This window comes from Haliaeetus leucocephalus, unplaced genomic scaffold, assembly GCF_000737465.1.
Source record: "Haliaeetus leucocephalus isolate CR32 unplaced genomic scaffold, Haliaeetus_leucocephalus-4.0 Scaffold439, whole genome shotgun sequence".
In the NCBI taxonomy this organism is placed as follows: domain Eukaryota; kingdom Metazoa; phylum Chordata; class Aves; order Accipitriformes; family Accipitridae; genus Haliaeetus; species Haliaeetus leucocephalus.
The window spans coordinates 5,558,735-5,576,028 of NW_010972875.1; positions in this window are offsets into that span (position 1 = coordinate 5,558,735).

Here is a 17,294-nt window from a genome sequence, read left to right on the forward strand (position 1 = left end):
TTTCTGTGGGGCATTGTGTTGAAAATACCCTCATGTTATTGGGTGCTTCTGGTCTGGATCCTTCTTCTAGGCCAGAGTAGCTCAGGGTGGTAGTATTTGCCTTTCTACACTTCAGTCGAAAGATTTATAAATGAGTAATGGATGTAGTCCAGTCTGGCCTTATGGTTATAATAGAGAAACTAATTAAGCTGCTTACAGTTCCCATTATAAGATCATTATTACAGTTGATGGGTTTTGTTAAACTATTTTTTTACTTATTTGGTTTTGTTGGAGTAAGTTAATTCACCTACACATTTATCAGCTGGCCAAAACAGCTACCAGATAATCTAGTCTCTGCTGTTCTCAGCTTTAACCTATAGCAGCTTAGACTGTAATTAAGCACTATAGCCATGAACAACAATCAACAGCAAAAGGTGACAGGTTCTTTAACACATGGAGCATGAGCAGCATAGTGCACTTGTAACAGTCATCTAGCAGGAAAAAACTAACAGTTTCAGAGAAAACTTATATCACCAAAAAGGTGATGCATGTTGTCAAGAGGAATCATCAAGATGTAACTTGAGGTGCTATGGATAACATGGACTTGAGGAGGAGCCACCTAATCTCACACCTCTGAAATACATTAAATGTAACATAACACTAGTCTCAAGCCTAAAGTAACAGTGGAAAAGCTACAATAATCAGTCTTTGTGTTTCATCACAGCTCTTCTCCTAGCAGATGGCCCTTGAGGCATTGATCTAAAGTAGGACTACTTTTAACAAATATTTGCGTTTTTGCCATCTTCTGTTTCTTACATTCAGAAAAAAACAGCACATGACAACTTGCAAATTACAAAACCAAGACCCCTGAAAATTTTGCCTATTCCAGAAACTTCAGCAAGGGGCAATCAAGGTAGAGGTATTTACATGTGGTACTAGTGTTATCAATTTGTTTAAACTCTTGTAAAGGGACAGAGATAACAGAAACTTATGTGATATGAACCTGGGTGCTCAGCACACGGGCTCCACACAGCTCCTCTTGATTTACAGTTCAAACAGTTCCTTCTACCAGCTTTTTATCTAGCAATTGACACATGAATGTTGTTTTCTACTAGTTTTGTACATAAGTCACGAAGCAGAACTGTAATAATGCTTGTGTAATGCTTCCAACTTAACATGGAGAGAAAGGGGAGACTTCCACTCCTTGAGTGAGTGGGGCGAGGACAGAGACCTTCCTGATGAGCTGAACAAAGACAACATGGACCCTGTACAGTGGTATGGAGTAGTTTACTGGCAGCATCTGGGAAAAAGACACAATTTGGCAACAAATTCTATCACCAGAGTGAATTGCCTCTAGCAAAAACCTTGGTTACCAGTCACAGTTATAAAAATGAACTTGCCATCTTCTGAACTTATAATTTTATGTATCCAGCAGAAAAGGAGTATTTTATATGGCATGACTGTAGCAATGGTGATGGCAGTGAAAACAACATCCATAATAAATAGAAAGCTAAATTTCCAGAAAAGTCTTTCAAAGATGTTTTCCCTCCAAGTTAACCAAATAACAGCAGGACGCTGCAATATATTTTTCCTCTCCACAAGCAAACACAGCTTTTGGTGAATGGCACCTTTTCTGGTATGAGAATACCAGGAAAATGATTGCAGGATGAAGAAATCTTAACAATTTACTTCGGAGGAGTATTAGATTTTGCAAACATTTAACAAATGTGATTAGAGTTGGTAGGGCCACGACTTTACAAAACTAGGATTTAAAGTTCATTGCTATAGCCCAGAAAAAAGCTTTAGGATTTTTGAGTGCAAGTAAGTGTTAAACACAGAAAAGTTAAAAAAAAAAAAAAAATCCATGAATAATGCAGATATATTTTTACTGATCACTGGAGGAAAAATAATTTAGTCCAAAAGAGGTAACAAAATTAAATAATAATGAAATGTAATAGAGCATTAAAAAGACAGAACTATTTAATTATGGAATAACAGATTGATATTCACAAACTCTCCATAAACAGAATAATGTGTGTAAGAACCTTGACTCATGTTAATACTTCTATTTGTTTTTTGGTTTCTCTTTTTTTTAAACTGGCAATCATAGCTGAAGAAAATTCAAGGCAAAGGCTTAATTGTATCATTTTTTAAATGTTTTCATTTTATTAAAGTGGCTTATATTAACTTTTAGTACTTTAATTTTATTAGTTAATGAATATATTTTATTTAGTTTTAATGTTTCATTTTTCTTCCTTTTACTCCTGTAGTATCTTTACATAACAGGATTTTTTTTTTCCAATTTGTTTTTCTTTAATAAAACTGTATTTCTATCTAAACTAAATGCCCTGTGTAGTTATTTTCACTCTTCAAACGCTAGTAAGAAACCTACCACCTGGCAGCAGAAAAAGGCACAGCAGTAAGCAGAAAGATTTACTAGAAATTAAATCCATAAATTTGACTATATCAGACCTTTGAGCCTAAATCTTTAGTGCCATGCAAGTTGATCCACATTCAGCTACCTACCTTTTCATGCAAAAATATTTTATTCTACTTTTGCTATTAGTGCATTAGCAATATATTTCATTATTGAGATTATAATACAACTCCACATTAACGTTGAGACATATGTGTTATTCTTTTAGTAGTATACAACACACACGTTGACAATATTGTCAACAGAATGTTTTAGAGATTTCACTGTAACTCCAGGTCAGTTCTTTGTCATATGACCATCTGCCAAGAAGGCTATTGTCCAGCTTAATTTCTTTCCCTCAGGAAAATATTAGCTCACTTGTGGGGATTCTATGAAAATAAAACACTTTGATAACTTTATGAGTGCTGTTACAAATGTATCATTGTGACTGGCCCATTTGTCTTTTTCTTTCAGTATATTAGACAATTAGCCATTTGAACTTGTGCAACATTTTTTGAAGGTGTAACATAAGGAATACAGTATGTCTTCACAAGCATACAGTTCTGTAGAAGAATTCAAATTCTGCCGGAAAACTCAGAATCTAGAATCCTCCTTTTACTCTCCTTGCTTCTTTTGTTCCGACTTCACCATCTCCTCAGTACAATGCAATAACCATCTCTCTTGTCAGTTCCTGTCATCTCTTACAGACCTTCATAGCTCCAAGAATGTCTCCTAAGGAAAGTTTTGTGTTAGTGGTGCAAAAAAATCTCTTGAACAAGTCACAGTTTTACTGTTCTACAGGTCCCATCTACAAATTCAGGAAAGTCCTTTGTCCTAATCTTTGGTATTCCTGTGCTTTAAGACTTTAAATTAATAGTGGCAAACACTGTGATCTTAATTTGTAGCTCTGTGTGTGTATGTGTATGTGTACACTGTCTTATACACACACAAACACATCGACATAAAAATGAAACCTAGCAGAGAGTTCCCAATTTCAGTTTCCAAGTATAAAGTTGGATAAAAACGTCTAGACAAAGTACACATTTGTCTTCTTTAGAGTTTGAATTTATCTAGGCATGTAATGTTTAACATTATAATGGCATAACTCAACAATATACAATATTGCTAAAGTGATTTATATAGAAGACACTCTACGTGTTGAATGCATACATTGCTGCTGATAAAAAGTGATAGGCTGGAGTTGCTAATGAAAACCTAATTAGCCCTTAGATAAACAGATTATGGTTATGATGTGTAACATAAAGAGCAGTGATGAAGAAAATTAAGCAGTCTCTTAGCTCTGGAAACAGTACCAAAACTTCTTATTTTCAAGTGGAAAGAATAATCCTGGCTCTATGCATTTCATGACTGCATACAGAATTAGTCTTTTACTAATAAATCGACAGGGAATAGTTTCAAAATGGAAAGTGTATGTATGCATCAACTAAATTATGATATTTTACTAGTTTGTTTACTAAATGATTGATAACAGGGTACAAATGAATTATGTGAATTTAGAAAAAGATCTGTATGATGTGAAATAATTAAAAGGCTTCAACAAGTATGGATATATTTGAAGAACAAAATCATTAGGCCGGTAAGTAAATAAGACAAAGTATAATATAATGTTGTACTATCAGAGCAAGAAAAATCCTTTTCCTCCAAGGCTGAAAGTTGTAAAGTTTCAGGAGTTGGGAACACTGCTGACAACCAGAGGTGATGCAGACCCTGCCTCACCGAAATCAATGTGGCAGCGTGAGGGCTGTAAGGCCTGAGCATGACAGCGGGAAGCTGTCCGGCCTTGCCCATGAGTGGGGCTGGGGCAGAGTTTCTCTACCCAGGGAAGAGAACAAATGACAAAGCCTTGTTCGTCTGTTTTTCAGGAGGCCACAATGTAATGTTTGAGTAAGTGGAATGATCATAGCTGGATAGCCCCAATAGGATGTGCCTCCATCAATAAGAGAAAGAGCACCTTTCATTGAACGCAGTTTCCCTTCCATACACCACTATGCCAGCACAAGTCATAGTCAACCTTAAATCTTCCCAGGTTGCTGTCTTCTCACAGGTTAAAGTCGAAAAGAAAATAGTAGAATGAAATATGCAGTATTTAATACCAAGTAAGTGAATACCAGATGGAAAAATAATTCAGACACACGTACCGAGATAGCACGCATTCCAAGGTAGGCCAGGCAAAGGGCCAGAACACATCTAAACTGACTAAAGAAATCTGATCATTTTTCCTGTAGAAAAATTATTCACTAAAGAAACAGAAGCAGAGGGCCTCACTCTACAGAAAGGTGCAAAATCTCAAGCTGCTTCCCCCTGCCAAAGGAAATAAAACCAATAAAATATGAAATAATTTTTTAAATACTTTTACAGAAATGTCAAACACGGAGGTACATATGGGTATTGATTTTAAAATAGACTTCAGTTGCACCATTTCATTTTAATTGTTAAACCATTTTAAAATCTGTCCTCTCCAAGTGTCAAGAACAGCCAAACTGATTTTTGACACACAGTGTGGATCAGTTGCTTATCCACTTATTTGAAAACCAGAATCTATTATTTTACCATATAAAACAGCAAACTGGACTTCTGGACACCATCAGGCTGATGTCTGCACTAACCTAACCAGTGGACCTCTTCTCCCCAGTGTTCTTATCTCTGACTCTAGTGACTAAACTAAATCCTTTGCAGAAGGCTTATTTTTCAAGCACCTCGCATCATTGGGAATCCTGAACAAAAAGAAATTGAATTACAATGATTTTTTTCAGTCAGTGGGGAAAAGAATCATCGCAAAAAAACCCCCATAACCTACAACGTATAAAATTAAGGTTTACAGCTAGTCATGAATAAGAAATGAGGAAAAGACAAAAGGCAAAGTATCAATCAAGACATCAAACACTGGGTCAAGTAAATATCCACACTTGAATTATAAGCATCCAGTTACAGAGTGTGAGAGGCTGATCCTGGTGAATACTGGACCCACCCATAAATTCTCTCAGTTATGAACAGAAGGAGGCTCAGAGTGGCTCTTTTTGATTGGTCACCTCCAAACCAGAAAGAATCAGAGGGGTACTTGGCTTCTCTATAACAAGTGTTTGATCAAAAATAATGTATCAATTGCCAAGTAAAAACTTCAGGGCAGGATTCCATGATTTTGGATCTGTTTCCACAGCTGCAGGATAGGATGGTGAAAATTAATCTGAAGTCTGAAATCATGCCTCTACTGATTGAACTAATCCTCAGTGTGGTTTCAGTGCCCTTTCCATTATGATTTAGATTTTCAAACTCTTAAAACTCAGTGCAGAATCCCCACATAGAGAAGTACAAAGCAGGACAGGATCCTCAGACAAAACTGTTGCTTATAGGGAGAACCCTTTTTTACCTAAGGTTCCTTACTCAAAGAAAGCCTCTTCCTCCCAAACTCCAGGTGTCTCTTATTTAAGGCTCTTTCAGTAGAATTCCTGATGTTCTTTTTGGAAGTACTAGTAAGTGTAAGTGGAAAGAGGGAATGGCACAAAGAGATTAAAACCTTTTACAATAGCCTTAGAAGAAACTTCTCCAGATTAATCACCTCAAGCCCATTGTCATTCTGAAGAGGTTACCTACCATCATGCCTTTTTTTAATTAAAATCCATTAATAAGCTACATCCATTCACCCATTTAGACTTCTGTGTCAAGCATTTTCATTGAAGTACAGATTACTATAAAATATAAGATTCAGCAGAAAAGACACTTCACATTGAAAGATATATCTTGAGTTATCAAAGAAGGGGACTGATCCCTCCTGAGACAAAAGGCTGTTAATTGATCAGTCACGCACAGAAAATGACATCTGGTCTTACAAAATATTAACGTCTATAAGGATATAAACTGACACTACTTTAATTAAGAAGAATGGTAAGACAGTCTTGTGAATAAAAAAGAAAATAAAAAGTTTCATGGAAAAAGATTAAACTTATCTGAATGGATTTCAAGAACGAGATTTCATTGTGTGGTGTGGGGTTTTTTTAAACTAACAGCTGGCATGCTTTGGAGAAGTTCTTTATTGGATGCAATCTGAGATCTAAGGCTTGCAGAAAGAAAGAATTTCAGATGAAATGGATGTAAAACAAGTCTTTAGGAAGTCATGTGGACAAAGGAGTGAGAATTTTCATTCCGTCACCTCTGACTTTTACAAATACTTGTAGCAAGTGTGTCTATTCAGCTATTGTGAGCTTAATACTTTTAAGATGCAAAGCAGCTTAAGAGTGGTTTCAGGGTAACTGAATAACAGAAAAGCATTTCTCTACTGGGAGGTGTGACAGGTTAATGTCAGAACACTAGAAACATCTTAAAAAAAAATTTAAAAAATACCAAGCATAATTTGCAAACTGTCCAAAGATAAAGAGAAGGCACACCCCAGGCACCGCATGGGCAACTGACTTCCTTGCCCTCAGGAAAGGAAAAAATATTTTACACATATATTGGTAATTGGGAAAGCTTTCTCTATTCCAGAAAGGTACTGGGAAAAGCACCATAAAAATCCAGCAGTCCCTCAGAGATATTGAAAGGATCCAGTCCTGAAGGATTAAGGCCACTAAAGAGGACTTGGATACCAAGGCTAGCAGCTGTACTGACATCCCCCCCCCATCCTTCCTTTCATGTGTCAAGGCAGCAATTTATAGTTACAGATCTCCCACCTAGCTTTTAGCTGCCACTCCAAAAGATCATGAGACTCTTCCAACTCGTGTATTATAACCTGTCAGCCCCACCAAACATATGATATACTAACTGAGTTCAAATGGCCTTGGAAATGTACCTCAGATAAATGAATTGAGCCCTTAGTCTCATCCTTAACTAATAGTAGTGGTCTACTTGATATAAATGATTATTCTTTGAAATGAGACAGATGTAGAAGACAAATTCAAATCTTTTTGCGTTTAATCCAAGCAGAATTGATCCAACAGTAGAGTAGCCAGACAGTTAATGCACTAATCCTGACTAAGGAAAATCCTGCATCACGTTACTACTGTCTACTTCCAAGTTTGTGGTTTGTAGACATTTTCAGATCATCTTACTTTCACCAGACTGAGAAAAGTTTTGAAATAGGAAGCACTTTCTGAAGGTTGGAAGAATCTTTCCCTACCTGGAATTTAAAGTTCAAAGTAAAAGCAGCTGATATATTTGTAAGTGTTTGCTGGACAAAAATCAGAGCAGCAGTCTAACTAACTAGTCCTACATATAAAAAAACCAAAACAAACAAACAAAAACAACAACAACCAAAAAAGCCAAAAGGCAAAACCACTAAAACACCTGAAGTATGGACAACATTAATATTTTTCATATATGCGTTGATGAAAGGGTAACAAGAGATAGTTCTGTTTTCCCAGTTAAGGGATTATGTTACACTGGCAGACTTAAGAGTATGTTTGAAAAGGGAGGGGGAAGAAAACAGACAATTTAACATTACACATCAGATAAAAATATTCTCCCTGGAGTACTTTGGCTGAAGGGAAAGGTGCTGCCTCTAACTCCGTCCACTTCCAGTAGTGTCTGGACTAGTTCCAGACTGCTTTTGTTCAGCAATGAAAACATCGAAGGATAATTTATGGCTGTACTAATCAAATTAAATAACTTAATGTGAAAGTAAACAAACCTTGTCGTATGTTCCAATAATTAGTTAGTGGAACATCAAAGAGAGAATGAAAAAGACATAGCTGCAGCACCCTTAAGAACAGATTAGCTCAGACAACTTCTCCCCTTCCTTCCATTGTTTGGAGATGGAAATTTAAGGGTTAGATTAAAAATAAACAAACAAATGAAAAACAAAACAAACAAGAAACACAGAGAAGATAGAAAGAGGCTAAAAGTTACTTAAGTCCTAAACTGTTCATCACCTATCCAACTGCTGTCTAGTCCAGGAAGTATCTACACTCATCAGGTACATCCCCAGTTGCACGTGAAAGCTCCCAAAATACCTGGCTTTTGCACATGCCCCAGACTGCTGAAGTTGCAGAAGGAGGCACTTGCTTCCCGTGAGGCAGATCCTCCAGCATCCCTGCCTCCGAGCTCTCTATGCTCTGATGTGTTTGGTAATAATGAGGTTAGCCCTGTAATGCATGCAGGTCTATAAATTACCTTGAAAACAGCCTGGGTGTCAGGTGCCACAGGGGCCAGGAGCTCACTGGCAGCCAAGAGCTGCAGGGGTGGCAGGGCAGACCCTCACAGCCTGGACCCATCCCACCACCTCTGCCAGGAAGCTTGTGGCCGGGGGCACCAGGGCAGCTTAGTGCTGAGAGTACACACACAAGAGACAAGACACCTTGGTTCAGCATCCTCCTCGTCCAAGAGAGTTTAAATCCATAACGTCAAAACCGTATTGCTCAGACGTTGCTAAACTAGAGCTGGCAGCAGAGATCTCCCACCTCTCTGCAGAAACCGTGGTACTAGACAGCAAAGAGTACATGACTCGCAGTGTCCTCCCTGCTGTGAGCTGGGTGGTTCACCCTCCAGACCATGTGGTCTGGAACACCTCTTTTCTCCCTTCACTCCCTCCTCAGCCATTCACTCCAGAAACAAAGCATCTAGCAATTAACATTTTCTGTCCTCAGCACAGCTGTTATCACAATCAAGGGCTTGTCTGCACGGTGGACTCTGTCCTGTGTCATGGTATAAAGTTACTATCTGCTCATTGCTCTGAGTTAAGTGGATGCTCCTGGTACATTTGGTGTGTTTGCATGGTACTAGCCAGCACCGCACAGTTTCTTGAGCCAGAGAAAGCGCTGTGTGCAAGAGAAGTCTGCAGGTCTACTGTTTGCTACTTCTAAAGATTCTCGCTGAAATCTAGCTAGGATACCACCACACAATACCACTCTGCACAGTGTATGCACGCCCTCAGCATGCACAAGAACCATCCATGGAGAGTATCAAGCTGAGATGGCTTCTTTCTGCTGTGAGGTGCTGGAGTATCTAGGCAAGCTGCCAAGAGAAACTCACTTCCATGGACGATAATTCCTTGCATGCCAGCTCTTAACAAGTGTAAAATACAGAGCATTCCAACACTGAACTCATTCCAACTGGCTAACTGCTCTAGATACACAGTCATTAATGGGGTTTAACCTAATTCTGGCTCTGCAAAACTGCTTTGTAGAAAACAAAGATAAAACTAATGAAGAAAAAGGCAGAAATAACTCTGTATAGAAGCAAGTACTGAAGCAAAGACTTCATGCAGCTGTAATGATTTTAATATGAGAGACCCTTCGTAAGTTCCTGATCAATCTACCATTAGGAAGAAAGAGGACTTTAGTATTGAAGTTATAATGTATTTTAATCAGTGGAGTGGTTCCCAATAGATTTAGAATTCGATTTCCTCAGATTTCATAAGAGTTTCACTAATATATGATAGTCTCATGAATATATGCTTGAGTTCCTGGTGCTTCAATTCAATTTAGACTTGATTATTTCTTTTTGACAACTTTGGATAGTATCTTGGAGATGAATCATTTAGCATATAACTTAGCACAGCAACATATTTCTTAAACAATTTAAAACCCCAGTGGCACTGAGTCCCTTCTAACTATCCTGGACTTGCAGAGAGACATTCGCAAGTATGTTACTTTGAAGGATTGATCTTAATGAAAGTTTGCCAGTGTGAGGACATAGAGTGCTTGGACCTGAATCTTAAGCAAGGTTTGGTTAATTGAGCTATCTGAAACATTGTGTCATAAATCAGCTGAGAACACAGTTCATTCTGACATTTCCAGTCAAGTAGAGTGTTAAAGTTCTTTCTTAAAGTTCCCACATATGATCTCAACTGAAATTCAGAGCAGAAACTCACAAAGTTCAATACTTTAAAAGTTAAGATTTGTTCATAAGTTTTGATTGAATTTTGTGGGGAAAATGAAAGCAAGAGTCAATAGACAGGAAAGGCATGAACAGTAATATTTTTCCTTTTTTTTATCCTTATGCGAACTTAGATTCCCCATTAAACTCTTTGTCATCTGGGTTTCTCGGAAGAATTGTAATGATTGATCACTTAAGGCAAGTCATGTTTAATTTAGTGGTGACAGGAGTTGAAACATAAGAAGTAACAGCAAACTAGACTTCTATTTGTAAATATTCTTTTTTGTTTTCCCAGAAAGTTATCAACACTGCACTAATTCTGCTCCTGCTGAAGTCAATAACACTCTGGAACTAACTACACCATTGGTGGAATTAGGGAAAGTGCTGAATGTGCTTCAGCAGCCTACACTATCATTTAAATGACAGCATAAACATTGGGTGAATTCATTGCCCCTTTTTTCCCTAAAATTTTCAAACTTGTCATCCAGCTCACATAATTAACATGAAACAAATCAATTAGCCAACAAAAATTATTTTCAGGGTGTTTAATGGTCTGAGCCCATGCAATTTAAAGGATGATTTACAACTCTAGGATTGCCTAAAGCTCTGGCATACCTAAGATCATCAAAGTTGTTGAATATATTGAAACAATACATGTATAACTATGGAGAGTCCTTCCTTGGGAGACTTTCCAAGATTGTAGACCTAACTCCCATATGAAATAAAAATGTACCACAACTTTTCAAGTTCAAAAATAGTTTTGAACTTGCCTCCAATAATGTAGACACATGAAACAGAAAACAAGTATTTTAGACTAATGGTAAAAAAAAGCAGCCCCCAAAAACCAGTCCACTGACCACACTGTTTCCTTTCTTCTAGAGAAGATGCAGGAGATAAGGAAGAAATGCTATGAGACAGATGTTAGTCATGGAAATAAATACATCACTGGAAAATTTTCAGATTCTTGGAGTGATGTAAAGTCCCGTATAGAAGAGGTTCCCAGTCTTCTAGGTAAAGCAAATGACTTCCAGAAAATTGCTTTGACTTTTTTTTTAGGTTTTGCAGTGAATCATAGTCTAGCTTCCATAGGACATAAGGCAACACTGTCCATGAATCTCATCATAATGTTATTGAGCCTGTTAAAAAAAATAATTCACCTGGTTCTGCTCCGATGCTGGAAGTCTGAATGGAAACTACCGGAGAAGATTCTCTCTTGCCCAACTAAAATCAGTTAACAAAATATACTGCTACTGGGAGTCATGGTCTTGTGCACAGCAGTTCCCCGTGTAGCAAATAAAGTATGATGAACATCAAACCACTTTCTGTGTCAAGCAAGAGGTCAGATAGCACTAGTAACTGATGAGCCACAATATAGTTTTTAACCAAGAAAAAAGTATTGATGGTAATAGTGATTTGTGGAGAAGTCTCTTCCCTCCTCCTCGTTAACAGAAGAGTTACTTTAGGGACATGCCACACTCCAGCAGAAACCACCAGTGTGCTTAGTTAGAAGCTTTTTATTAATACAAAACTTTTCAAAAAATTCTTTCCAGTTAAGTTAGAGATGAGGAAATACTAATGAAGATACAAAATTTCAACAAAAACCAGAAGTATCTATGCAGGTAAAATTACCTGAAAATTTATCACACTGCTGAGATTCTCAAAACTGCTTGCTGTGACCTTGCCTACCTGCACAAGAGATAGCTAAACATGATAATCATCCATTTCTCTGTGTGTGTTTTTACCCATTTCAGACTGCAGCCTGTACACAAACCTTTACCATCTGCTTCCCAAGGGAGTATGCTTGCTCCCACTTCTCAGTGTGGTGCTTTCTTCCTGTTAAAACCATTCCTCTTAGTATGAACAGCTAAATATTATTTGGAGCAGAGATTCTTCCTGACCTTCTCTCATCTGGGTGGAGGGTCTTAACTAATGAAAAATGCCATTGGTTCATTGATCCTTAGTTTTTCCTCTGAACAGTATTTAAACATGGCAAGTTACTATACAGCCTCATCTGAAATACCATTCTGTGTAGCTGAAATTGATGAGGACTGCACACTGCTTAAGAATCAACAGCCCTAGAAATACCATGATCTCTATATCCTTTGTATTCCAGTACAATTGTTTCTTGAATCTTAGATCTTTAATGGGAAAGTGGTAATTTTAGTGAGACTTTCACCAGAAACTAGGCCTGTTGCATGGATCTCAAGCCTTTTCTCACATTAACAGAGTGGGCTGTTGCAGAGCCCAGAAAGGCCAAAGCTTGTGTGTTAACAGTAACTCAGTTCCTCTTCAATGTAGGACAGATTGCTAGATTTTTTTTCCTTTTACATTTGCAAATACCTATTTTAGCTGTGTATTTTGAAACTACGCATACCTTATTAGTGGAGAAAACAATTAAAAATTTATTAAGAAATAAATTCCCTATGATTGCTACTGTCTTAAGACATAAAGTATTAAAATATTTCCAACATGTTATTTAAAATACAGCTGAAAGAATAATAATACTCTGTCTGGTTGATTATTTTAAAAACAGCAACATAGTAATCTTACTAAGAAAAGGTGTGTTAAAAATAAATGGCCTGAAATTTGGCAAAATGTCATCGGTTGCAAATACGGTGGACAGGCTGTTCTATCTATGAATCAATGCCAAAGGAGGATGACTTTGCTTCTAGCTAATTGTCCAACTAATGATCTGCTTAAGACAGCAAAGTACCTTGTACATAAGTTATCATTTGCTCTTGAAAACTGAATATTTTGTTACACAATCACTTTTTCTCAGTCATCAGAAGACTTATAAAATTCCAGAAAATACTCCATTTCTGCTAGCACAGAATGAACAATCTGTCTGGCTAGCACTTTGTAATTAAAGGACATTAAAATGTTCTCCAGTTATTAGAAATTACTTTGAGCATCAAGTGAGTCCATGTAGAATTTTGTAAATTTTTTTAAAGGAAGGATGAGTACAAAGGATGGAGACTTTCAGTTTCTGAAAGCAAGTATTTTTTTATGCAGTAATCTCATAAGTATGACAATCAGATCTTATTCAGTATGAAACTTAGGACAAGAATGTATTCACAAAATGGCAAATTACAGCTCAGAAATGAAGAGACTTTCTCTGGTCATAAATATATTGCCTTAACTTGTGGCAATGTGGAAGAAAATCAAAAGAGATTTCTTTCATTGGTATATAATAGCTCTTAGGTACCTGACTTACTATCTTGATTCAAGGAAACAAAATTACTTTCATCAAATCTTTGACAAAAAAATTAACTTTTCAAGATAATTTCAATCCTGAATCTAGACCAAAGCCTGAATTTGGATTGTTTTTAAGTATTATAAACTGAGAGTTTTATTAAAATATTGATGCATACTTAAAGTATTTTATATTAGTTGTATAATATTGACTTTAAACCTGTTTTTCTTAAATGTCTTAAAACATCTGAAATGTATTATGTCCAATACTACTTCAAATGCAGTATCAGAATATTTTCTTTGCTTAAACAGTGGTAGACAGTTTTCTAAATATTGATTCTTCTAAAGCAAAGCTTCAGCTGAATATTATTTTCTTTTATATTGTACATGTATGTTTACTTCTTAAAAACCAGTGATATTAATGCTAATCATAAATACTGCAGTTCATGATAATTGAATCCAACATTTGAAGGCTGATCCATACTTCACAGAAAACTAAATTATGTGCTAGGTGCTTATCTAAACTGTGATTCAGAAAGAACACATTGCACATTCTCTTCTTGCTGTTTTCCCTTTTTCCAGCAGAAAAAAAATGGTCACCTACTCTCAGAGAAATACTACTGGCCTTAGATTTGAGAGAGATGAAAATGGCATTCCTGTCAAAATGGAAAACTTCTGGGAATGCACAGAAAGATTCTCTGATATCAAAGTAAAACCTGTGGAGGTAAAAGGTATGGAAAGGCGCATCTAGGGTTCGGTGGCAGGTGCCTGAGGTTTCAGGATTGTAACTTCGAAAGAAAGCACAAAAATTAAATAAAAGTTCTGTATTAAGCACCTAATATCTGTGGAAATAGCTACCACTTTTAATTATGCTGGACTGTACAAGACATCATTGGCTTTAATTTAATTCTTGCACGTGTACCCAAATGACTGAAATACAGGCAACCGAAGATCAGTTCAAATGCATTATACATCCAAATAAGCAAAACTACTGATGTTGCTCCTGCCTGGCAAAAGGAATCTTTATTGGCTCCAGAAAAGGACTCTCTTACCTTATGGATTAAAAAAGAATAGAAAAGAAAAAAGCAACTCTTTATTTTCACAACAGTACTTTGAATGATACGGTACATTAATTCAGTTAAAGTTAACTAGGTTCATGGCATCCTGGGGTAAGGTCTCAAAGAACACACATGAAATTAAATGTTGTCTTAACAATCGTATCACATCAAACACACTAAGGAAAATCATCCCCAAAAAATTATGATTCTGAAGCAACTGCAAGTTCTCTCAGGATTATAGAAATCCAGAGGACAATCCTCAACAGGTTTTACAGAAATTCAGAGGAAGTTCCTCTAACAAGTTTAACAGAAAATCAGAAGATTGGATGTACAGTATAAGCCTGATTCTAATGTCAGTTGCCCAAATCTTCCTTTAATTTAATACCATGAAGTGCAATTCTTGTTTACCTCAGTCTGAGCAAGATCAGAATCAAATTCTGTACCAAGTTCAGGAAGTCCCCAATTGCCTCAAGTAAAGGAAAGTTCAGAGGGAAACAGGGAGAAAAATGTGCAGACACAGAATACTTTCATGTGTTCCTGCACTTGCTGATCCCGAGCTTACCAAACACCCTGCTCCCTCCATCTTTTCCCACTCTAGCTTTCCCAAGCTGAAAGAAGAAAAGAAGTAGATTAATAAAAGCGCAGCAAAAAAAGGAGAGAGAAGGAAGGAAGCATGTTAGAAACCAGCTTCAGTAGCCTGCAGATAGCAAAAATGGTGTCTTTCCTCTACTGGAATCTACCTAGATCACTACAATAAACTAATTAATCTCACATCAGTAAGCAAGAAGCATTAAAGAAGCATGGTAATAATAGTTTAGTTGCTGATTTCACTGATCACAGATTTCTCCCATCTGAAGGGCTGTCTCCCATCTCCTCAATCTCACCAAAAGGAAATTCTGATTTATTAGTAGAGATTGATGGCAGTAGGGCATTACTCATTTCAGGGTTTTTATTTTTATAGGTAAGAAATTCAGGAGGGACTCATTGTGAGGAATAGTAAATGTGTGGAGACAAGGAGCAAAACCTACTGGAGATCCTGCTGGAGGAAGCATTTATGTCTAGCCTGCTGGGAAGTCAAAGGAAACAAAAAAGGGATAATGGGAGACAATGGAAGAAGGAAGACGATGAGAGAGAAAGAGAAAATTCAGAATTCAGGAGAAAGTGGTTCAATGAGAAAGAGAAGCAGCCTTTGAAGCTCATGAAGAGCACAGAAGTCAGTTGGGGACAGCCTAGGAACAGAGAGGGAGAAAAGCACCGGGTCCACCTTCTTTGATCTGGTCTTACACAAAAGCAAGCATGATTAGTACAAGCTTACTAATGGAAAGCAAGTACTCTTTAGGTCTTTAGGTATAAAATAAATCAGACTAGCAGGATGGAGGAGCACTTGTATTTGACAGGGGCAGGAAGGCTCTTACCAAGTTGGTAGCATCATTAACTTAGCACCTATGGGAGTTTTTGCTGCCAGGATCAGCCAAAAGGTGGAAGAGATAGAGGAAGAAAGGGATGTCTCAGAGAGTTATGTCAGTGGGGGGAAGAGGAAAGCCTCAGAAGTCCTGAAAACACAAACTCTTCAACACAAATTATTTTGCCTGCTGTGAATGCTTCACATTCTTTAAAAAAGAAACTCATCATTCAGTGTACCAACTAAAATGTTAGTGCTGCACAGCAGTGTGAGAGCACATCAGATGATTAGGAAAGGTGTATCTGACAGCTGTTGAGAAGTGTTCATTAAAAGTGAGGCAGAAGAGCACAACCTAAAGGTATTCTACAGGAATCAATACTGTGTTTGAAGTACATTCAGCACTTCACTGAATTAACTGAATAATTATTACATATAAACTGTGCAGCATCGTAAATAGTAGTAGAGACAGTACAGAAGACAGGCAATATTCCTATCGCAATAAACAGGAGTCAATCACACTGAATGCATTTTTTTCAGCCACAGACAAAACTACACATATGCAATATGAGATGCTGAATGTGTACTGAAAAAAATGTTAAAAGCATATGCTTTTAAAACATTTTAAAGTGCTTTTGAAAGAAGAAATATAACTGGGATTACTGAGTAACAACAGGGAAGTGATTTTCATAAGAGGAAGACCAACACAAGCATAATGAGTAGCAATAGGGGTTCATGCTGCACAAAAACATTATTGAGAAATCACAAAGGGTGCAGAAAAGTATTCAAAGGCTAGAGAAAATGTCTTCCTGTGGGAAATATAAAGAATTCAATCACTATAGTTTATGCAAAAGAAAGTTAATGACAGCGGCTTCACACTGTCCTAGAGAGAAAATTTCTGTTATTAAGGCACTTGGTGAGCTATAAGAGAAAAGAAAGGCAAAAACCAATGTCTGGAAGCTAAAACCAGACAAATCCAATACAAAAACGCACACAGTTTTAATACTGATTAATGAGTGGAAAAACAATTGTCAGAGGAAGTGATAGATTTTCTTTCTCTGTTGATTTCTTCCCATTAAGACTGGCTTTCTAGAAGTTAAACTGTAGCCAAACTAGTTAATGGGCACAGGAAAGGGATAGCTGGAGATCAGCTGCCTAACTATTTACTGATCCTTCTAGACTTAGGCATTCTAAGTCCTGAATGCATCGCAAATTTGGGACTTTAGCAGAACACTCTTTGAAGGCATTCACCAGTCCTTGCTTCACTGGTCTTTGGGGGAGGGTGATGGAAGTGGGGTTAATTTGTCACAACAACAGACAAGGAACCTTTCTCAGTGAACTTCTGCTGCCCATTTGTATTTCAAGTGGCAGCAAGTTGCAATGCTCTTGTGCTTGACAAGAAGAAGATAAAATCCACTCTGAA